General features: G+C 43.2%; 1 protein-coding gene across 3 annotated transcripts in view; it reads right to left on the minus strand.

Moving 5' to 3' along the window:
* The window catches only part of KHDRBS3 (KH RNA binding domain containing, signal transduction associated 3), a 185,017-nt gene that overhangs the window by 10,865 nt on the left and 149,408 nt on the right, over positions 1-24,744 (minus strand). The window lies entirely within an intron of this gene.

Below are 24,744 nucleotides of genomic sequence, written 5' to 3' on the forward strand. Positions count from 1 at the left end.
CTGCCTCCCAGGAAACCCGCCGCGGCGTGACCTGCGGGCGTTGGGCCCTTTACACCAGGGACTGAGATCTGCTGTTCCGTTAGGCCGGCACCACGGCGTGAGCATCAGGGCGATGCCGGAGTCGTGGCCGGACAGCAGGGAGGCTCCCGACCTCGCTGCCTCTGAGGATGGAGGCTGAGCATCTTTTCAGAGCGCAGGCACAGCTTCGTCCTTGTGTCCAGCATCCTTGAGATACTCGGGGGGCTGGAGGGAGCCTGTTACCACGGCCATGCTGCGGGGGATGTGGCAACAGGCCGCACACACACAGTGTATGTGAACCACACGTGAGTTTTTGTAGGAACAAACCTAGGGAAAATCTAGATTACTAAACCATGGCAGGCATAATTAGTTTATGATGCTATTTTGAGTAGCCAAGGAAGAGCTTCCACTCACCCTCTCAGGCTTTCCGCTTTCCCACTCTGCTTAATTTTGTAGGGAAACAATCATCCTGAATGTGTTATCTTGGATTGTCATGGAAATAAACATTCTCATTATTCCAACCTCATGCAATCAAGTAAGAAGTTCTAATCAAAATGGAAAATGATCCAGCTCGGCTGCTTAACACCTTAGGAAGTTGCAAGATGAATAACAAAATCCACGGCGTGAGGGGTGCTGTGTGCCAGCTGCCGAGATCCCACGGAGTCCTCCCGGCAGCCCCTGGGGTGAGTGGAACTGTCATACCCATTTTAGAGACAAGGATGCTGCTGCAGATCGGAAAGCCAGGACGCCAGCCTACACCCTCACGGAGAACACACAGGTGTCACCCCTGTTGGTCAAACACGCCTGGCTTTCCTGCCACGCTTCCTTCGTCAGGTGAGCGGTACAGAGACTCCTGGCCTCTGCTGACTGTGGCACAGCACGGCGATCCTAGGAGGGAGCGGTAAGCAAGGGGGGCAGGTTCCTCTTGGCCTCAAGCATGTGCGGGTGACTCTTCACATCTCCTCCTCCTGCCAGAAATGTTCTTCTTTCCTCTCCTTCCAAGCTCCCTGCTACTCAGTCTGTAGCCAAAATGCTTCCCAGTTTCCCAGACTTAGGCTGGCTCCCGGGGCGGCACACTTTGCTCGCTTCTCGCCCTCCTCTGGCTGCCAGGCCCTCACTCTACGTGCAGAGTGAGTCCACGGAGGAGTCGCATCACGCTGGCTTCCTGGAGAATGTGATGCTCCAGCAGTTCTGAGCAACCAACCAGGGGGGTGAAGCTGAGGTAGAGGTGCAGAGAAGGGGTGGGGGGGTGGCGGCAAGGGCCTTCCAGGCTGAGGGTACAGCACACAGAAGGCCCAGATGCACCAGACAGCCTGAACAATTTGAGTGTCTACAGGCACTTCCATCACACAGAGTTAATAAGCACTGATAAAACGCTGAGGCTAGAATATTCCTCGGTATAAAATGCTTCCTCCATGTGCAAAATATAGGTCAGATCTTGTTATCCTGGTTTAATCACATCCTCACTGGTTAATTAAACATCGTGTAACATACTGGTTACGATGGGAGCTCTCTGGCACGGAGATAGAACATAAGCTCTCTGGAATGTGCCATTAAGCTCCATGGCTTTTTAAATGTTGCCCAGGAAGAGAAGAGTCACTTCTACAAGCTGACCTAGTATATACCACGTGGAAACGTGCGATTTTCCTAAGGAGGCGCCTGTAGCTACGGGGTTTTATAAAAAGGTCTCCAGGTTGAGAGCTGACGCTCCTAGGGGACGTGGCAGAGAGGCAGGGAGTATGAGAGGCAGGGCACTCTGCTCAGTGAGACCCTGCATATCTGCCTGCACGGTCACCCTTAATATCTCCCTCAAACTGCCCTCCCTGGGGATGAAACAGCTGAGGCTCGGTGAGGCTGAGCCACCTGCCCAGAGTCACACAGCCCAGAAGGGACAGCGTGTCTACGCTCAAAGCTCAGGATGCCACCACCACCAGGTGCTGAAGACCTGTGCTGGCAGCGGACCGCTCACTGCAGGGGGGCCACCATACACAGGCGGTTCCTGTTCACTCTGACCTGCCCCAACACTGTTCCAGAATGTCTTATGTGCCCCCTCTGGGGCTTACAGGATCCCTCCTCGTGCTCAGAAGTCTAAGGATCCACATGAACTCACTGCCGTGTGGTCATGGTCAGTTAGCGCTGCCTTACTTTGCTATCTGCTCTCAAGCTCCCTCTCTCCCTTTCAATAGTCCTAATTCTCTCTCGAGGCAGCAAACATACCTGTGGTGAGAAGGAAACACGAGGGACGAGCTAAAGAGGATCACAGAAACACTCATATTAAAAAATTAAAATCAGCAAAAACAATCAATATAAGAAATAATATTGCTTTCCTACCTTCTAAGGCTTTATAGCTTTAAATGTGAGAACTGCCTTTCAAGTAGAACATTTTTTTCATCTTGAGGACAGAAATTCAGCAACTAACCTCTTGATGAAATGTCAGTGTCAAATACTGGTCAAGACACTGGAGTCTGAACTGGGCCCCCACCTGCCGGGCTCCCTGGGAGAATAATCCCACTCACTGTCTTCGTGCTCCGGCCGTCAAACCCCGGGCCTGCTCTAGATGCTGCTCAGACCTGGGCGCCTTTGACATTCTTGATGGCTCGGGCACAGCACTTGGCCACAAAGTAGTCAGAGTGACTTCTCATTTTGTTGAAAATAAAGTGGCTAATGTTTCACAGAAACTCAGCACTAAATTAAATGACCCTCAGTCCCCTTTCCAAAGGTCAGAAGTTACAGCATAATGGCTCCTTAGACAAATAAAAACCCCGATGTTCTTGAGAATTTTATCTGTTGCACAAAGTGAGTTACGTCTTCGTGGGCCTAAACGAATTTCCTTTACGGAGACAGGTCCCCACTGTGTAACTCAAAGCTGTAAATGGCAGGCACTGAAGTTAGCCAACAGAGAGGTCAAACAATTGCTTTTTGACCCAACCAAGTCTTTATTAAACGGACTGAACAGTAATGCACATCAGTATAGACTGGGCATTTGTCAGTGAAGTGTCCTGAAACCGTTCAGCATAAAAAAATCGGAGGCGAAGAATGTTTCCAATGAGTGGGAGGGTAAGAGGTAACATAATTTGGTCCAGCAACGGTCTGGTGATAAGACAATCTCAGTTTTGACAAGTGAAAACTTTAAACTGACATTTGCTATCATTTCACCCAGTTTCTGATTATTTATTGCAAGACTGTCATCAAGCCAGGAAGCTGGGAGCAGCTGAGCCCCATTCTCATACCTGTCAGTTCCACTGAATTGCTTTGCCAGCGCTTCATCTCGTGCACCTCAAATGTCTATTAGCCAAAGATGTGTCCTATTTCCCAAGGATAAACTAAAAACCCAACATACGGCAAAAGGGAAAAGACACTAAAAATCTCTTCACTTGGGCATACAACACGTAACATTAATACAGGTAAGAAAACACAGTAGGCCAAAGAGGCCTCAACTCCATCAAAATGGACCCAGGGAAGCTGCTCCCCGAACAGAGCAAGAGGGGGCTGCTCTTGTTGGTACTATGGCCACACCTGCCGGGGCCTTTTCTTCCTCCACGCTCCACCCTATCTCAGTGGTGGAAGGAAGTGCGAGGATGCAGTCTAACTCCTGGCTTTCCTGAAGGTTCTTGGTTCCATCGACCAGAACCAAGAAATGCCCCTCTGCATGGAGAGACAACACAGGGAGTAAGGAGCAAACTGTAGCCCTAGGATCAAGTCAAGTACTAGCTAGACCTTCTACTCTCCATTGACAGGGGTCCCAGAGGAGGACAGAAATTCTGAGTCCCCAGCTCACCCTGTCCCCGTGGGATTGAGAAGGCAATCCTGACATCTGCCTGTCCCCTGTCCTTTCAATTCCTTCAAGACTCTCCACCAATTTCTACTTTAAAGTCACTGACACCGTGTGGTACTGGCACAAAAACAGACACATAGATCAATGGAACAGAATAGAGAACCCAGAAGTGGACCCTGAAATGTACGGCCATCTAATATTCGATAAAGGAGGAAAGACTATCCATTGGAAGAAAGACAGTCTCTTCAATAAATGGTGCTGGGAAAATTGGACATCCACATGCAGAAGAATGAAACTGGACCACTCTCTTGCACCATACACAAAGATAAACTCTAAATGGATGAGAGATCTAAATGTGAGACAAGAGTCCATCAAAATCCTAGAGGAGAACACAGGCAACACCCTTTTAGAACTTGGCCACTGTAACTTCTTGCAAGATACATCCACAAAGGCAAAAGAAACAAAAGCAAAAATGAACTATTGGGACTTCATCAAGATAAGAAGCTTTTGCACAGCAAAGGATACAGTCAACAAAACTCAAAGACAACCTACAGGATGGGAGAAGATATTTGCAAATGACGTATCAGATAAAGGGCTAGTTTCCAAAATCTATAAAGAACTTATTAAACTCAACACCAAAGAAACAAACAATCCAATCATGAAATGGGCAAAAGACATGAAGAGAAATCTCACAGAGGAAGACATGGACATGGCCAACAGGCACATGAGAAAATGCTCTGCATCACTTGCCATCAGGGAAATACAAATCAAAACCACAATGAGATCCCACCTCACACCAGTGAGAATGGGGAAAATTAACAAGGCAGGAAACCACAAATGTTGGAGAGGATGCGGAGAAAAGGGAACCCTCTTACACTGTTGGTGGGAATGTGAACTGGTGCAGCCACTCTGGAAAACTGTGTGGAGGTTCCTCAAAGAGTTAAAAATAGACCTGCCCTACGACCCAGCAATTGCACTGTTGGGGATTTACCCCAAAGATTCAGATGCAATGAAACACCGGGACACCTGCACCCCGATGTTTCTAGCAGCAATGGCCACAATAGCCAAACTGTGGAAGGAGCCTCGGTGTCCATCGAAAGATGAATGGATAAAGCAGATGTGGTCTGTGTATACAATGGAATATTCCTCAGTCATTAGAAACGACAAATACCCACCATTTGCTTCAACGTGGATGGAACTGGAGGGTATTATGCTGAGTGAAATAAGTCAATCGGAGAAGGACAGTGTATGTTCTCATTCATTTGGGGAATATAAATAATAGTGAAAGGGAATATAAAGGAAGGGAAAAGAAATGTTGGGAAATATCAGGAAGGGAGACAGAACATAAAGACTCCTAACTCTGGGAAACGAACTAGGGGTGGTGGAAGGGGAGGAGGGCGGGTGGTGGAGGGGAATGGGTGACGGGCACTGAGGCGGACACTTGACGGGATGAGCACTGGGTGTTTTTCTGTATGTTGGTAAATTGAACACCAATAAAAATTAATTAAAAAAAAAAAAAGTCACTGACACCAATCTCATTAGCCCCCTTATTTGTATTTATGTCAGCTCAGCGAGTTCTAGAATAATAGGACTCCTAACGTCTTGCCCACCCACTGCTGACCACCCACATCTCCTACCCAACTCTGCAATCCTTTCACCGTGCCCCCTAAAATTCATGGCCCGCATAAACCCCCCATATAGTCAGAGTTTCTAGTTTGCTCAGGGCAAAGAAAGTTGTGCAGTCATTCTTTTCACTGACTATTCCCTTTGCCTGGAATGCTCTAGTCTCTGGATATCTGTGTGGCTAACATCACCTTTTCTCAAGTCTTTGCTCAGATGCTGCCATCTCAACAAGGCCTACTCAAGATCACGACTGTAATCCCCCTGCTCTGGTAATCCACGTCCACAGTACTCTGCTCTATTTTTTTCTACAGCACGTTTCACTTTCCATTATACTATCTACTTAGTTATTATATTTACTGTTTTCTCTCAGTAGAATGAGAATGTATGCTCTACAGGGAGGGAACTCGAGGCTGTTGTATTCAACAACATACCTCAAGTTCCTTTAGAACAACCCCTAGTACAGGTAGATGCTCAGTAAAATTTGTCAAATACATGGACTTAATTACAACAAAGTTATTGAAAAATTATGTGGCAAGGCAATGCAAGAAAGACAAAGTATTTGCAGTGAATAAAGAGGAACGAGACATGGCTCCTCTCGCCTTAATTCTAAAGGTGTAAGATGGACTCAAAGGACTTAATATTTTTCGGGTGTTGGATAGACTTGAAAAGTACAATTAAGAGGAAGCACTAAGCCCAAGTGTGGTCCTATATTTAGGAAATACTTTTGAGCACTTACTATCTGAAAGACACCATTCTGAAAAATGGAGATAAAGAAATAAAGAAGGTGTGTTCTCTACTCTCAAGAAGGTAACAAAGATGAACAGGTACACGTCCACAGAACAGGGTATAGGTGTGGATGAGCATGGATGTGCGTCCAAAATACCTTGGGATCAATCAGAGTCATTTTATTGGGAGGTGAGAGAAAGGCATGCAGGTAACACATGCTTGGCTGAGGGGCTGAACGAGGAGGGAGGAAGTGACATTGTGAGTGGGGGTCAGACTACAAAGTAGTTCATGAACTCAAAAAAGGGGGAATTACTCTACTGGTTCACCTGGTACACACAGGTCTCTGACAGTGTGCACCCCTGTGTATTTTTTCTCATGGAAGCTCATGGCAAATTGTTGAAGTAGGTATTATTCTATCTCTTTTATATATAATAAAATCTGAAGCTCTGAAAGTTACGTAAACTATCCAAGGATGAACATGAACAAGTAAGGCCCAAAGCTGTAAGTCAGGTCTGTCTGCGGCCACAGCAGATCTTTGTACAATGGGAGCTGCCTCCTCCTCCTCTATGATGCTAAGGAATTTGGGAGTTAATCCGTGTGAATCCTTTGGACAGGAAAGTTAGGATGGTCTGTTTATTCTTGCCCCTAATCCTTTCCTCATCTCGTGTTATGTTCACAGCTCTCTGGGCACTTGGTACGCCCTTCAATGTAAATGAACAACTTGTGTCTACAACTTCTGATTTTTTTTCTTTTACAAAATTCTCTCTCTTCCCCTTAATCTTCTTAGTTTTTCCACCCTGGTCACCCTACTTAGGTTACCTCTGAAGTTTTGGGTTCTGTCTTCCATCCCAATCATACTTGCTGGCTCTTTGTCCTTGGTGATACTCAATGGCCTTCTTTAATGTTTAATCCCCGACTAACCTAACCGGTTTGGCCTTTGTAGCTTCCATGTCTTTTTACCCATATGAAGATTTAATTACTTATTTTACAATCACCTTCTATTCTTTGAGCTCTGTTCTGTCCAAGTGTTAGTTTTTCAGTTTGCTGAGTCCAGTTTTTTTTTTTTTTTAATGTTTAGTACATATTGGATATATTTCATTTTTTTTGATTTGAGATTCTCAGCTTGCTTGTCTGGGGATGTTACCTCCTGTTTAAAATAGCTTTCATCTGGTGGTTGTGGAAAAGGGACAGAATATATGATTCGGTGGGGTATGCAGTCATTTGTCTCCTGTGTCTGGAGCTTCTGGTTGCCCTACAGGGTGGCACTAAGGTCTGGCTTTGCCCGGCTCCAGCTGTAATCTGGGAATAAATACTACTACCCTGCACCACAGAACACCCCTCAGGGCAGGGCCAAATGAGCCTGGCTGCTCCAAGTGCAGCTCTCCAATCAATTCTCCTGGTGCCCCTTCTTCACAGTCATTGGACCTCCCCATCACTGCAGCACATATCTCTTCCATGGACGGGGCTTTGTTTCATTTTGCTACCCCATAGATCTCCATCCATTTGCTTTCCCTTCCTCAGGAATCTGTCACTTCCTGGGATTCTGAAAGGGGAGAGTGAGTGGAACAGGTAGGTGTTCTTAGTCCATCCTCTTGATTCAATCTTCCTCACTCTTTTAAAGACCTTTTTAGTTTATAATGCATTATAGATTATCCCTTAATCCTAAAAGCCCCTGTCTGAAGCAGACATGATATTTAGTTTTACAGGTGAGAAAAATGAGGTTAGAAGATGGGAACTGTGTGTCCTCTGTCGTGCTGACTCCTAGCATGCAGCAGCATCCCCAAATCAAAGAGCAGAGAAAGACTAATATCGACCATAGGACACAGCACTGTCCATGTCTCAATCAAGAGTCTGTAATAAGGGTATGTTCTTGCGATGGTTGTGACAATTTTCTTGGGTGGGAGGTGAATCTGGAATTCATCCCAGAATTCATCTTTAGTGATTCTCTTCCAAAGTTACATTAGTAAATTCTGTGCTGTTCAAACTTAACATAAAAGGCTTGGTGTTTTTCTGGATTATTTTGGCCCATTCCTTTGCGATATAATTTTATGTATAATCCTTTTGATAAAAATTAATATTTTAGCAGACATCTAGTCTGGCTCACATTCATTACCTGGCAGGACGAACTACGGGACTGGGCACACGTGACCCAGGTAACAGCTCGAGACCAGCTGCCCCCAGTCTAGCACCTCCATGGTACTCAGAGCCTGTCATCCTCATGCAGCTATTAGGAATTTTTATAGATAAAGCAGAATAAATGAAAAGTAATACTCAAAATGAAATTCTGGGAGTACTCTTGTTTTCCCATTATCACAGATAACTGAAATATCTGAAATCCTTCAGGATAAGTGGCTAAAAAACCCTCCAATCTGCTCTCAATGAGGGCCCTACGTCTCAGTCCTTTCATAACATTTAATAATATTTCCCCAGGAAGGTGCTGAATAACTGTTTCTGAACTGGGCCGCACGAGCCAGAGGGAGACTTCTAGTTACCACCAACCGCTCTGCTACATTGGGCCCTTCCCTGGTGCTTGGTCATTCCAGCTCCTACAGGGGGCCATTCTCTGAACTGCACTGCTGTCCTCTACGATGGGAGAGATGGCGGTAACGTGACTCCATTCCCATCTTCTATGTTCTGCCAAGTGTGTTGCAGATCTAAATGCAAGGCTGTTAATCTGTTGCCCTCTTCCCCTGAGGACTGCAAATTTAGACGAGGCAGCCTTGATGTGGGAGGGAGGCACGCGCCAGGCCCTCTCCCCAGGCACACTTGGAGCTCACAGCTTCCCACTGTGGGACAGACACACAGGGTGATGACCCTTCTGCCCTCAGGGAGCTTATGGTGTGAGGACAATTCATTGGATGGGAAGGCTGTACAAGGGTTAAACTGCTTTAGGGAACTTCCTTCATTCTTCTCTTGCTGCTGGATCCATCTCTAAGCTAGCGCTCTCCCAGAGCAGTAACAGAATTTGCAAAATGGCCTAGAGCAGCGGTGTTCAAAGTATGGTCTGTGCACTCCTAAGAGCCCCTGCCATCCTACAGCGGGCCCACCAAGTCAAACCATTTTGACAAAAATAAGCCGATGCTATTCCTCTTTTTCACTGTGCTCACATTTCAAGCAGTGTGGTGGGTAAAACTGTTAGTGCTTTGGCAAGAACAAGGCAGCCGCACCAAAATATACTAGCAGTTAAATTAAGAAAAGTACTTTCATTGAAAAATGTCTTGATGAAGCAGTACAAATGACTAATTTTAATGAATCTCAACTGTTAAGTCCACACCTTTTGATGACTCTGCATGATGACACGAGTGTGCTTATGGCTGCAGCGTGGACTGAGCTTAGGCTCTGCGCACAGCACCTCTTCTATTTGCAAGAAGGAAGCGCGGACAGACCGTGGTTATGCAGATGTACGTGGCAGATTTGTTCTCAAGAAAAACTGACAGTATTTGTTACCAATGATAGAATTCAAGGTTTCAGGTATACACTACAATTTTGAAAAAATTAGTATTTACCCCTATAAATAGGGGTGGATAGGAAGCCAGGACTTAAGGACATTCTCTGTTGAGACTGCGGGTGGTAATAATGAATATGATTTTTTGCTATTACACAAGGAAATGTGTTACAGCGTTCTGAAAATATGCACAACTCAGTGAACCGGTATTTCTTAAATGACCCACGTGTGATGTTTCCAAATCCACCAAGCATAAAATGGACAAAGGTATTTTAATGTAACTGAGTATGAAAAGTTTATTGACACGGTTTCAGAATCCACATTACAACTAACCTTTAGGAAACTACCACCTGCCAAGCTTTGGTGTAGTATCAAAGAATATCCACAGTTACGTGGAAAGCTGTCAAAATACTTTTTTTTTTCTCTTTTCCAACTACACATTTGCTGTTCCAACTACTTCAACCAAAACATCATTTTACATCAGACTGAATACAGAGGTAGATATAAGAAACTAGCTAGCTTCTGTTAAACCAGATACTGAAGGTATTTGCAAAAGTATAAAACAATGCCACAATTCTTATTAATTTTTGTCTTGGAAAATAGCGATTTTCCATAAAAATAGATTACTTAATGTTAACATTAAGTAATGGATTGCAACTGTTCTATATTTCATGATTAATAAAGGTTTTTAAATGTTTCCGTTTTAATTTTACATATGATAAATGTTAAAAGATATGAGCCATACATACCAAGCCACCTGCGGCCCTTACTAATTTTTGAGAGTATAAAGTATAAAGGAGTCTGGAGCCCAAAACCTTTAACCACAGGCATAGGATACTTGCCTGCAGGAAGTATGAGGAAGGCAGAGTTACTATTATACACTTGCTGGAAGAATAATTCTTTTATCTGGAAAAATGTCTCACTGTGCATGTAACTATGGGGGAGGAAGGCTCACTCCCAGAGCTAGCCTGGGGGACAGAGCTCAATGTCACAACTGCAGCCCCAGATCTCACACATACCAGGATTAATAAACCAGGTCTTCCGGGCATTTGGCAAAAAGTCAGGGGAGACTTAAGCTTCTTATGAGCAAGGCAGATACGTAGATCCCCCCAGACCCATTGGCATGGTTTTAACATGAGGGCAGTTCAATCCCCTCACTGGTACATGTCACTTTCTATTGCCTAAAATCTAAGAAAACAGAGACAGAAGCTGAGGTCTGAAATAAATTATTCTCTTTAGGAATTAAAAATTACATACATTTGCCAATAATTGGAATATTTAAATATTCAATTTAAATGGCCAGATATAATTTACAGTTTCATCAGAGAATCCCTCTTTTTCTGAGAGGAAGGTTCAGTAATTCTATTAGCACAAAAACTTAAGGTCTGATTTTTAGAACTCGTAGACCTTTCACAGCTGACATCATTAACCTGACCATCAGACATTCCGCTGCTCAGAAGACCCATCACAAGGCCTGCAGGGGAGGGAAAACAAAAGCAGACTTAAAAAATGGTTTTGCAAGGTGCCCGGGTGATACAGTTGGTTAAGCCCTAGAATCTTGGTTTTGGCTCAGGTCATCATCCCAGGGTCTCCGGCTCTGTGCTCAGCAGGGCGTCCGCTGTGGTTCTCTCCCTCTGCCCCTCACCCCATTTGCACATGTGCACGCACACGCTCTCTCTCTCTCTTAAATAAATACACCTTTAAAAATAATTTTACCATGTTTCTTAAGCTCAGAAATTAGATTTGGCAAAAAAAGTAAGTGGAAAATGGGGCTTAAAACGATGAGGGGGAGGGGAGTTATTCCTGCCCCCTATTCAAACAACTAAGAATTAACATAAATTTCAGTTTACAATGGAATCCTATTTAAAATCCTATTTTAAAAATGGGTTGATACCAAATACATACACCATAAATATATTTTTTAAATTGTAACTGAAAATTTAAAAAATTTTTTAAACTTTTAAAAAATATTTTAAAAATAGGATTTTAAAGATTTATTTATTTATTTATTTGAGAGCAACTGAACAGAGGGAGGAGCAGAGGGGGAAGGAGAGGGAATCCCCAGCAGACTCCCCGCTGAGTGTGGAGCCCCACAGGGGGCACGATCCCACAACCTTGAGATCATGACCTGAGGTGAAACCAGGAGTCTGACGCTAAACTGACCGAGCCACCCAGGCAGCCCTTAGAGACAAAACAGGATTTAAAAATGACAGATGAGAAAACCGAGGCTTTTCTTCTTTACTAATAGATTAATAATTTTTTAAAAATCAACAAAACTGGTTATACTGAAGTCTGCATTAGTCATCTTATTTTATGAAACAGGCTATTACAATCTGAATTTTACTGTGACATGAATAGTAGCTTATGTTTCTGTAAATTCGGTAAGAAGAGCACGTTCTCTGAACTTGGCGCAAGTCTTGTCCTTGTTCTGCTCTCCCTCGTAGGCCAACCGAGGCCAACCGAGGCCGGCCCACTGCAGGCCCAAGAGCACAGGCAGGGAGGGAGGGAGGGAGGGAGGCCCAGCCCTGCACACAGCAGCCCCCCTCCCAGGGCAGGCAACTTCCGGTTCTCAGGGTCTTGGCTCTGCCACGTGCAGCTGCTTGGAAGCAAATGCTCTGAGCCAAGCACTCCGGGCCTGCACTCCTTTAGTGACTCACGGATTCGATTAAAAAGAGGAAAAAATCACTACCTTCAAAAAGCTTATATTCTAATGGGCGGGACAGACAATAAACAGTTTGTATATAAACACAGGGAGACAGAAACGCCTGGACTCCAGCTGTTTCTTGACAGCCTGCTCAGAGAACCGTCTTGGCCATGTTGTTCCGGGAGAAGCATCTTGAAGGCAATGAAGGAGGTGCAGGATCCCCAGGAGGGGCCTGTCAGGAGCAGGTACAGAAGGTGGGGGCACTCTGGGACACCTGGGGGCCCGCAGGGCGGCGGGGAGGCGCAGAGGGCCTGGGCGGGGGGTCCCGTGCAACAGTCAGGGAGAAGGAAGGTCACACAGGGTCACAGGCCACAGAGAGCCTTTGTTTCTGTTTATACCTCGAGTGAGATGGAAACTTGCTGGAAGTTTCCCTGGTGTCAAGGAAAACTGGCACCGCCATTAACTGAGATGGGGCAGGTGTGGTAAGGCGGCAGGCCCGGGACACGCCAGATTTGAGCGGCTTCTCTGACCTCCGGGAAGGGAGAGCCCCAGGTCAGGAGACCAGGAGACACGGCTGCACGGGACACGTCACCACGTCAAAGGTACTTACGACCCTGAGACGAAGGGCTCCTCAGGGACTACATGCGAATGCAGGGAGTGCAGATTTGGGATTAAAAAGAATCCTTGGGCAGGAAGCTTACTGAGTTCCAGCTTCTAGAAGTTTCTGAAAACAAAGGGTGCTCCATGCAAACACCGAAGGAGGGAAGAATGAGTGAAGTGTCCGGCTCGCAGCTGCTGCCCAGGAAGGCACAGGGCGGCGGGTGTCTGAGGAGAGGTGGCGGGGCCTGAGAGATACTTAAGGGAGTTCACGTCCGCACAGCACTTCTCACTGGCTTGCCCCTCCGTGGGTCTGAAATAAACGGTGACTATTATTCCTGACCCTACTGCTGTAGTTACGTCTGCAAAGCCTCACTTCGGACGTAACAATTGCTTTGTCAAATGAAAAGATTTTAAACGCTCACACAGGTTCGCCACAGAAACCGGAGACTGAGTCTGCCATCGGTAGGTGACCTTCCACTTGTCCACCGTGACACGCTTCTAAATCGGCCCTCACTACCTCACTAGAAAGTCCTGGAACTCAGGGCTACTTCAGCGGATCAAAGGGAAGAAATCGACCTTCAGAGATCATGTGGCCCATCCCCTGCCTTCAGGCTCAATTGTCTTAATCATCTGAGAGAAATGATTCCCTCTCAACTTTTCAAAGACTTCCAGAGACGAAGCCCGAATCACCTGCCACCGTAACACACCTGAACAGGCCTGCCAGAAAGTGCTTGTTGTAGGTTTGACCTTATTCTCGCGTGAGACACTCAGGTTCTTTTTTCTTTCATTCTGTGCTCCACAGAGCTGGAGAGTAGCACCTTCTGTGTAAGAAGGCTCAGGAAGATGGCTCTGCAGGCCAAGCGGCCAGGAAGCCCTGGAAGCAAGCCTCAGGTAAGGGAGGCCCTACTTCAACAACCACGGCTACCTGCAGCTCGCCTCTGGGCAGCCAGACACGCAGAGGTTGCACGCAACAGCAAGAACGGGCCACGCCCACGCAATGTCTACTGTGAGCCACAGAGTGTGCAAGGTACTCCCCACAAATGACCTTTCATCTTGAAAACGAACTAGCCGTTGGGTATTATCTCTCCTTTCAAAGTTTGGGTTCAAAGTAGTACCACTTTTCCACCATTTCAGATGAGAGAAAGTCTCGTTACGCCGTCTCTTGAGAAAGATGATCTCAGTAGAAATTCATGAGATTCAGCTACCGCCCTCATTGAACATTTGTTCAGCAGATATTTATGGAACATCATCTATGCCCCAGACATTGGGGGTGCGGCAGTGAAACAGATTTGGTTTTTGTGATAAAATCCGTTTGTCTGGTGTGCAAATCAGACAGCGTAAGTGGGCAAAGAGATAAGGTGATAAATGAGACACCCAGAGCTCTAAAGGAACTTAGAGGCTGGGTGCCTGGGTCAGTTTTGGGGGACACAGCCATGCTTCCCAGAAGAAGAAAGATCTAAGCTGACACCTAGGAGAAGAGCCAGACAAGGAGGAGAAAAGCATTCCAAGCAGAACAATGACATTCTATCTGGCGTGGTAACGAGAAAGCAGCCAATCAGAGACAGGAAATGACTTCTCTAAAGTCGGGCTCCTACAGCACCACAGAGTCAGGATTGAATCTAGTTACTGTCACCTCCCAGATAGACTCTTTCCACACCACTTGCTTATCACCACTATTTGTCTCCCATATTCTCAGAAAGATAGGAAATATATTTGGGTACTTAAAAAAAAAAAAAAGCCATGTAATTCTGAGAGACCAAGAGATGATGGATTTTAGCTCTCCCAGAGCCAAAAGCAAAAGACAGAGAGCCTCTGGGGTGCTGGACATGGGTCCTCCCGGTTGCATGGGTGTACGCACAGGTAAGCAATCAAAGAAATCATATACTTCAGATAGGTGTGAATTTATGTGCTTTGCTATATAGACATTATGTCTCAGGAGAAAGAGAAAAATCCTAAAGAACAAAAAACTATTTGCTAAAAGGTAAGAGTCGTTAGGCATTTCTCATCTGTGTAGCACACACATTTTTCCATTCTTTCCTATCAAGACTCCTTGTAAGACCGGGGGTGAGGTGCTAGTGATAAGGCATCAGCCCCCAAAACTTCTTTCTCAGACACTTCTGCAGGTGGCATAGAAGCAAACTTCCAGAGTGATGCTTCTGGGGAGTCTCCTACCAGAAGGCTGACTCAGCCAGGAGGTACAGCATTCTCCTCTTCTTCCTCCTTTCTGTACAAACCCCAGTAGGATGGTTGGCACTAGAACAGGCATCTTGAGATGGGGAGGAGCCTCAGCACACAGGGTGGGGGAAAAGGAAGGAAGAGGCCTGGGTACTTAGTAACTGTAAAGATGTATCCCAGAAGTCTGCAGCTGCTTATGTTCTTACATAAGAGAAAATAAACCTCTCATTTGTTTGAGTTTATGGGCAATTCACAGCTCATCCCAGTCCTAAAAGATAGAGCTCTGCATTCTGAAATAAGGGATGTTGAATATCTCTTTTTCTGATGCAGAGATATTCAACTATGCTTTCTTATTTGAACATCAAAACCGTCTGCTGTGCCACTTCTTTATCAAAAACCTGCTTAAAAGGTTGCAGATGGTTCTCCATAATTAAAAAAAAAAAGCAACAACTTCGAATTCTGATTAGATTCCAAGAAAGAGGAAAAAGTAAAAAGCAAAGAATTTGTTTACAAGAGTATGTCTGGTTCACATTGTGCCTTTTCTCTTCCTCCAACACCTCTGAGCTGTGCCTGCGAACAGGTCTGTGATGCTGTGTGCATGTTTCGCAGCAGCATACACTGACGCTGATGCTGTGATGTCCACGCACTGCTAACGTTACTTTCTTTAGCGAGGTGTACCTTCACCTTCAAGCAGGTATCTTATCTTACTGTCATCATTTTGGAAGAGTGTCTAGAATTAATAGTTAAGAACCAGGCTTTGGAGTCAAACAAAAGTATTATCAGAAGCCAGGCTCCAGTATTTACTGTGTGTGTAAACTGAGGCACAGTTAATCCAATTTTCTCATCTGGAGACAGATTTTTTTTTAAGATTTTATTTATTTATTCATGAGACACACACACACACACACACACACACACACACACACACACAGAGGCAGAGACACAGGCAGAGGGAGAAGCAGGCTCCATGCAGGGAGCCCGATGTGGGACTCGATCCTGGGTCTCCAGGATCACACCCCAGGCTGAAGGCAGCGCTAAACCACTAATCCAGTGGAGCTGCCCAGGAGACAGGTTTTAAAACTAAATCTTTCAATGGCTTAGTCGGTTAAGTGTCTGACTTTGGCTCAGCTCATGATCCCAGGGTCCTGGGTCCTCCACTTTGGGCTCCCTGCTTGGGGGAGGGGGGGAGTCTGGTTGTCTCTCTGCCTTTCCTCCTGCTTGTATCTGTCTGTTTCTCTCAAATAAATAAATACGATCTTAAAAAAAAAAAAACTAAACTAAACTAAACCTTTCATAAGATTGTTATGAGGTTCATATAAGATCATGGGGTATATACATACCTAAGGACAGTCGCTATTAATATCATTAAAGCAAAAAAAAATAATAATATCATTAAATCAGAGGTTCTTTCTAAACCAGTAATAATTTTCTCAGAGTTTTTATTTTGATGTTACATGATTCATTTTTGCTTAGAGAGGACGTCACCTTCAGTGATACAACTCTAACAACAACAACAACAACAAATACCCAAAACCCAATAGCTAAGTTTCCTTCTGTTTGTACAGCACTCCACAATTTCATAACCTTATTTAACTTTCCAGAAGGTAAGTACTATTTTGCCCACTCCCTTTATTAATTAAATATAAGGTTTCATAAGGTTTACTGTTGGCTTGCTAAAATTCACACAACAGATGACAGAGCTGAGATTCAAAGTTAGACCTTTTTTTTTTTTTTGATTCAAGCTTCAATATTTGTATTATAGCTGTTAATTGCAACAATGAATTACTTTTTCAGAAACATCAACATTTAGAACTAAGATTTCTTATGAATAAACACAAGAAAACAGACTCTTTTTATAATTTTCTTGGGCAAAAGAGGATATAAAAATTGTTACCAATTACATACGTCAGCACTAGACATCCCAAGAAATTTTAATGAAAATTCTCTGTATGAAGCATCAAGATTCTGTATTAGAATGTGATAGAACATAACTGTCACCGAGGACTGGAGTTTTGAGGGAAGCCCTGCAAAGGCAAAGGGTCGGGGGGATGGGTCCTCAAGTCACAAGGATGTTGGGAAGGTTGCTGAGAAGTAATTTCAAAAGAATGAAGTATGTACCTACAAGTTTAAAAAATAGAAGATTTTTTTGGACAGCAAACAAAATGAAGGTTGGGTTTATGAGCCTCTTTACTTGTATCTGTGCAGACCCAAATCCAACTACACTGTGAGCCAAGGCACATAATCTTCCAGTACTGGTTCCTCTGGCTCTTTCCATTGCATTCAAAATGGTCTATCAACATTTTATGAGCAGTTTACAGTATTTCGTGGCATCATTTGTTAACGGAATTGTTCATGGGATCTTGAATTTGTTTTTGCAGCCAGTCCTTCCATCTGCTATATGGAGGTATCTTTTGGAAGAGATGTCTGATACATTTGATAGTGGGGTATCAAAGCCATTATCTATTACTCCTAGAGAAATTTGATTGTGATCAGCAATACCTATGCATGTGAAATATTATGTGCGTGAATGTGGAAGGAACTTTTTATGGGACTGTCAGCATCCTTGTGAGACGATGTATGATTAGCAAATGGTTTTCTGTGTTTCTGGAGAATCTGGTAGACACTAACTTGCATCAATGTGCATAACAAATTATTCAGTCTCGCTCTTCAAATATGGAGAATTAAGATAATTTCAAGTACACTAGCCATTAAAATTGTATTAAGAAATTCACGTTGGAATACCTACTCTGTTTTAAAATCACCGATGTAAGTAAAATTCTCTACCTCCCCATTTTAGTCAATAAACATTTATTGACCATATTCTGTGTTAGGCTGCTGTGCCAGGCAATGGGGGTGGGGGCATGACAGTGAAAAAACTTCAAGCAGACAGACATTGATCAGAGAAATTACTTCAATATAAAATTGCAGTCATGAAGGAAAATTGCTTAATATCATAAGAAAATATAATCATAGCACATTTGGAAAAAAAGCATTCAGCTGCAGTACGGAGAAATGACAGGAAAGCGGTTGCAGGTAGGGGGAGGGCAAACAGCAAGGAGGCTACAGGTATTCTAGAAGTAAGCAAGGCATGGTGAACTTGGACCGGCGTGGCAGGTATGCAGAACCTGGTCTAAGAGCCTGGTATTGGGGTCCACCACCAACTGGCCTCTACCGATCTTTCTCTGGACACTTCTGGACCCTCCAGAGGCCTGAGCCCCTCCAAGGACTGCTTATTAGAAGTGCAGGCCATGTCAGTGCCCTTCAGGGGACCACTCCACAGGCTTGCTCCCTCCTCCCCCAGCTGGTTTGCCAGATGCCCAGTAAAACGGCCATCTATTACCAGTCACAGTTAAGTACATGACAACTAAACACCCACTCAGACTGGCAGCTTTGTAGCAAGTACTTTTTACAACTTTCCTTAGCTTCACTGATGTTACTGGAGCCACCATGGTTGCAGTCTGAATACATTACAGTTTATTCCTCTGTGTAAGGGCGTTTGGGTGGTTTCCAGGTTCTGGTTGTCATAAAGAAAGTTACTTTGAACATTGTTAAATAAAGCTTTTTCTAGATACATACTCTCATTTCTCTGGGATAAAACTATTATGAGTAGATTACTGGTTTTACAGGGTAGGTAAATGTTCAACATTTTTAAAGAAACTGCCAAACTTCTCATTGTTCTGCCATTTTATACATGTAGGAGTTCTAGTTGCTCTATAGACTTACCAACATTTGGTGCTGTCAATGATTTTTGTTTTAGCCATTCTAGTGCGAGCAAGCGCAAGCGCAAGCTAGTGGCATCCCACTGAGGTCTTAATCTGCATTTGCATTTCCTTGATGAGCCATGACTCTGAGTACTTTGGCATGTTCTTCATGGCCATTTGAATATTATACTTTTGTGAAATTTCTGGTCTAGGTTCACACGTATTATAAAAATTGGGTTATGTTTCTTTTTTAATGAATTATCCAGTTTCTTTATATAGGTTAGACAAAAGTCTTTTGTCAGATGTATGTGTTGCAAACATGTTTTCCTGACTGTGGCTTATTTATTTTCTAATGATGTCCTCTGATTAGGAGATGTTTGAGATTTTGATGAAGTCAAATTTCTAAATCTTTTCTTGATTTCTATTTTTTCAATATTTTCCTCTACATGCTTTATAAATTTAACGTTAACCTGAAATTATGAACCATCTCAAATTAATATTCGTAAATGGTGTGAGGTGTGCGTGTATGTGTGATCAAAGCTACCTTTATTTATACAAATATCTAATGGTTACAAGATTACTTACTGAAAAGACAGTTCTTTACCCACTGAATTGCTTCGGTGCTCCTAAAAGCAATTATGTGTGGGTCCATTTCTGGATTTTCACTGGCCTACTACCCACCCTTGTACAGTACCAGAATGGCTTCACTATGGGGCTTTTATAAGTCAGAAAAGTCAATATTCCAAACTTGTTCTTCATTATTAAGACTGCTTTGGCTATTCTAGGTCCTCTGCATTTCTATATATTTTAGAACCACCTTGTCATTTTGTACCAAAAAGAACAAAGAGAAACCAAACCAAACCAACCAAACAAACAAACAAAAAAAACTGTAGAGGATTTGATTAGAATTGTACTGAATTTGCAGTTAATTTCAGGGAGAATCAACATCTTTATCAATATTGAGTCTTCCAAATGCAAAAACATGGGCTATGTATCTCCATTTGGTTGGCCTTCATTGCTTTCTGTAAGCAACGTTTTAGTAACAGTTGTCATTACAGAGATCTTGCACATTTCTGTTATAATTATCCTTAAGAATCCTCACACATCACTGGTGGAAATTTAAAATGGTAGAATCACTTTGAAAAAACAGTCGGGCAGTTTCTTAAAAAGTCAAACATAAAATTATCACTTGAGTCAGCAATTCCACTCCTAGATATCTACTCAAGGGAAATGAAAACACAAGCTCCACAGACTTACACATAAATGTTCACAGTAGCATCATTCGTAAGAGCTAAGCAATGAAAACAACAGTATGAGTCACCTAGTAAAAGTATAAACAAAATGCAGTGTACCCGTAAGTGGAATACCATTCAGTAATAAAATAGGAATAAAATACCAATAGATGCTATGATGGGGATGAACCTCAAAAACATAATGCTAAGTGAAAAACACTGATATAAAAGATGATATATTTTGATTACATCTAAATGAAATGCCCAGAAAAGGGAAATCTATAAAAACATAAATGAGATTAATGGTGATCTGGGGCTGGGGTTAGGAAAGGGTTTAGTTGTAACAGGGATGAGGGAATTTACTGGAGTGATGAAAATGGATCAAAAAAAAAAAATTAAAAAAAGTTCCCAAATGGGATTGTGGTGACAGTCACACGACTCTGTAAACTTACGAAAAGTAATTAAAATTTCAATTTAAATGGTGAATTTTCCAGCGTGTAAAATATATATCCGTAAAGCTGTTTTTTTAAAGATTCTATTTATTTATTCATGACAGACATACACACACACACACACACACACACACACACACACACAGAGGCAGAGACACAGGCAGAGGGAGAAGCAGGGTCCCCACAGGGAGCCCGATGTGGGACTTGATCCCAGGTCTCCAGGATCATACCCCGGGCTGAAGGCGGTGCCAAACTGCTGGACCATCAGGGCTGCCCTATAAGACTGTTTAAAAAGGATCATTAAGTAGTTTATGTTTTTTGACACTATTGCACACGGTCTCTGGGGGGTTGTCTACCACTTGCTAACTACTAGCCCGTGCAGATACAGGACTTGTGTACTGACTGCTTTACAACTGACAAGTTGATTAGTTTGGGTAGTTTTTTAGTGGGTCCCTTAGGATTTTCAACCACCTGATCATGATATCAGTGAATAAAACAGTTTACTTCTTCCTTTTTCAATCCGCACGCCTACTGTTCCTTTTCACTCGCCGTCCTGCACAGGTCAGGCCGCTCAGCCCAAGGCTGAGTGGAGTGTGAGCAAACCTGCTTTGTCCCAAGTCTTGGCAGGAAAGCCTGGAATGTTCCAGTAAGAATGATGTTAGCTTGAGGGTCTGTGTGTGTGTGTCCTGGTAGATATCTTCTATCCAGCTGGGGAAAACTGCCCCGTATTTCTCGTTTGCCCAGAATTCTATTTCTTATTAACCATCAATGTAGGTTAAATGTTGTCAAACATTCTCCCTGCATTTATGGAAAGGATCACATGATTGTTTTCCATTACTTAGTGTGGTGGATTACACTGATTCACTTTCATGTATTATATAAATCTTGCATTGCTGAGATAGACTCTATTTGGTCATGATAAAGTATCCGATTTTTGATTTGCTATATATTTTGGTAAAGGCATTTGCAAGTATGATCATGAGGGATAATGTCCCCATCTCAAGATCTTTAATCACATCTGCAAAGTCCCTTCTGCCATGTAAGGGAACGTAACCATAGGTTATTGGATGAGGATGTGGATATTTTTTAGAGCCATTATCCTGCAAACTAAAGCTGTCACAGGCCAAGGTATCAGTGTGCACCGGCAACAGTCACCTGTGTCTTCACAGTTTTAAGTTTGCAAGCTCCTTCAATCATACGGAGACTACCAGGAAGAATTATTATAACACATTCTCGGGCAGGTAAGACATTTTGCTCCAAATTATTCAAACATACCTTATTCCAAAGGGAAATTTGAAGTTTCCTATTAGGAAATTTAAAATCACAAATTCAAATGGAAGAAGAGGGACTTTAAGAGTGCCGGAAGACACAAGACAGACTCCCATCAGAGGTCTTTTGCACAGACCACTGCTCCCACAGATGCCCCTCGGGCAAAGGCTGTTACTTCCTTCAAGTCTTCCATCACCTCCTTCAGGAAGCTGAGCACGACTGCCATACTTAAACATGAGCACCACTGGACTTTAAGCTCTACAAGGGCACGATCTTTACCCTTTTTATTCACCGATGCTTATCAAGCCCTGGGATACTTCTTGGAACACAGTAGGTACTCAATAGTTGTTTGCTGAATGTATGAATGGAAGAATAACAGAAATTCCAATACTGTATTTCTTTGGGAAACATTTACTTAGCAACTATCTGCTAGGCACTGTGAAAAGGTGAATATAAAGGTGAATGAGGTGAATATAACACCTCATTATATAACGCTTACTAGACAAGAAGAATGGTTCTCAATATTGGCTGCCCACTGAAACTATATGTCGAGTTTAAAAACTTTCAGATAGCTGCGCTACACCAAAATCCAGATTAAAAATATTAAATAGAAGATCGGTTTGGGCACCTATTTTTTTAAAGACTGTATCAGTGACACTGCTACACAGCCAGGGTAAGAACAACATGCATTTTCATAGACTTTTTTAATGCTATCAGGCCTCTTACTGTGTTTCCAGTAAAGAAAACAGATACAGACTTCTTCAATGGTATCCATTTAACTGAAAACCACCGCTAGGTCAGTTCTCTGACCAGTACTGCACTAGGTATGGGGAGTGGAAGGACAAATACAAAGGGTCCTGGTACTGAGAGCTTCTCTGTATTAAAAGGAAACAGATTCTCAGTAGTCTAGTCGGGTACTGCTGGAGAGTGGAGGCAGTAAGAGTATTTTGAAAACAGAAGACTGGCTTAGTGCTGATAGAACGTGGAAGGGATGGGGCATGAAAAGCAGGTCAGGGAAGCTTGCTAGATAGGAAAACAACTGATTCAAGGAACTGCTGCTCTGCTGCAAGCAATGAGGTAAGGATGAAATATAAAGAAAGCAAATCATCCTGTTTGTGCCATTTTGGAAAAGTCTAAATAAGATTCCATGAAATTTTTATAGAAATACATAGCCACAATGTCTTTAAAAGGTATGAGTGAGGAAAATAGTTGAAGGAGCCACGAAGGAATTAAATTTACTCTCATACTTCATGCTTTGACACCTACTTCATGTGTTATTGAGCGAATTACCCACAATTCAATATAAGGTTAGACTGTATCCATGGGTGACCTGACATGAGGCTACAGACAGAATCAGGGCCAAATCAAGAGAAGCCTGGCTACCATAATGGCTTCTACTGAACAGGATGGTCCTCTCCCAATCCTTTAGTCTATCCTTTTTTAAAATTAATTGCTAGCACTGACAAATGTTGCTATATTGGTAAGATTACAAACTGCCGAGGCTGATCACCATGCCCCTCTTGAGAAATCTTGTTTTTCAATTCACCATGCATGCTTTTCATCTCTCTGTAATCATACTTTCCTTGATCATAAACTTCAGAAAATACCAGGGGTAATCGCTACCCCAGAGAAGCGCAAGCAGACTCCCCTGGAGTTGTATAACATATGGTACGTAACTGTATTATCTTTCCAAATTCAAAAATTCTAAATCCAAGACTCTTAGCCCCAAGGGTTTTAGATAATTACAGTAATGATAGCTAATGATAGCATTTACAATGTGCCAGAACTGTTCAAAGTGCCTTTCATATATTAACTCATTTAACTATAACAATCCTATGAGGTGCCTACTGTTACCACCACCTACGTTTTACAGATGCAGAACTGGAAACGCAAGTTCAGTGATGGGACCCCAGCTGCCCTGCTGGCCAATGCAGAGCCGTGATTCCAATCGAGGAGAATGGGCCTCCATCCTCATGGACCAAGTCTTGACTCGGCCTTCATTCAGGCACTGTTTCATGTCTTACTTTGGCCACAGTGATATAGACAGGTTTCCTCCCATACTGAAAAATGTCGTCTCTCTCTCCCTGAACTTTGCCACAAACTGTTTTTTTCTTTTTAAAGAGCCTTTAAACATACTTCTACTCCAAGGCACTCACTGTATAGTAAGTTCAGGCTCTTGTTTGCTAATATTGAGTCAAAGGTTACAAGCACTTTTGAGATCATTTTTTTTTTTTAAGATTTATTTCTTTATTCATGATAGAAACAGACTGAGAAAGAGAGGCAGAGACACAGGCAGAGGGAGAAGCAGGCTCCTCACAGGTAGTCCGATGTGGGACTCGATCCCGCATCCTGGGATTAGACCTGAACCAAAGGCAGGTGCCCAACCGCTGAGCCACCCAGGCGTCCCGCACTTTTAAGATTCTTGAAGAACACTTGTAAATTACTCTCTGGAAGGAACATATCCCTTCCTGATGACGAATAGAGGAGGAAAATACAATCTATACCATATCTGAATCATTTCAGCCTCTAAAGTTGTAAGTCCAGTAAATGAGGTTTGACTAGATGCTGAGAAATTCAAGCACCCTGACATTCTCTATTATAAATCATTCTTCACAAGTAGCTTCAAGCTTTGACCTCAAGTCTGTGCTTCCAAACATGTTACGACTCTAAACAATCTAAGTTAAATGAAGCCTTCAATACCTATTTCACAAATGGGGAATCAAAACGGCATGTATAATTTTATTCAGACTGTTTATTTGTTGGGATTTTACTGACTGGAGTCTTCCTCAGAAAAAGACTGTACAAGTTTCTCAATGCAGTGACAACACTCCTAACAGCAACAGGTGCACAGACAGGCAGGAGAGCAGAGTGCTCAGACTGTCTGGGCTCACATGCCAGCTCTAGCACTCATTTTCCACATCCCACAATGACTGTGCCTCAATTTCCTCATCTATAAAATGGGATAATAATAGCAACCCACTGCCATAAGGCTGTAAAGTACACCGTGTGTGGTGCCCAATCTGTGCTGCGTTAGTGAGTTTACTGAATTTTTGCTCTTTACATCACATCTGCCATTCCACTGAA

The sequence above is a fragment of the Vulpes lagopus genome, chromosome 9 (assembly GCF_018345385.1).
Source record: "Vulpes lagopus strain Blue_001 chromosome 9, ASM1834538v1, whole genome shotgun sequence".
In the NCBI taxonomy this organism is placed as follows: domain Eukaryota; kingdom Metazoa; phylum Chordata; class Mammalia; order Carnivora; family Canidae; genus Vulpes; species Vulpes lagopus.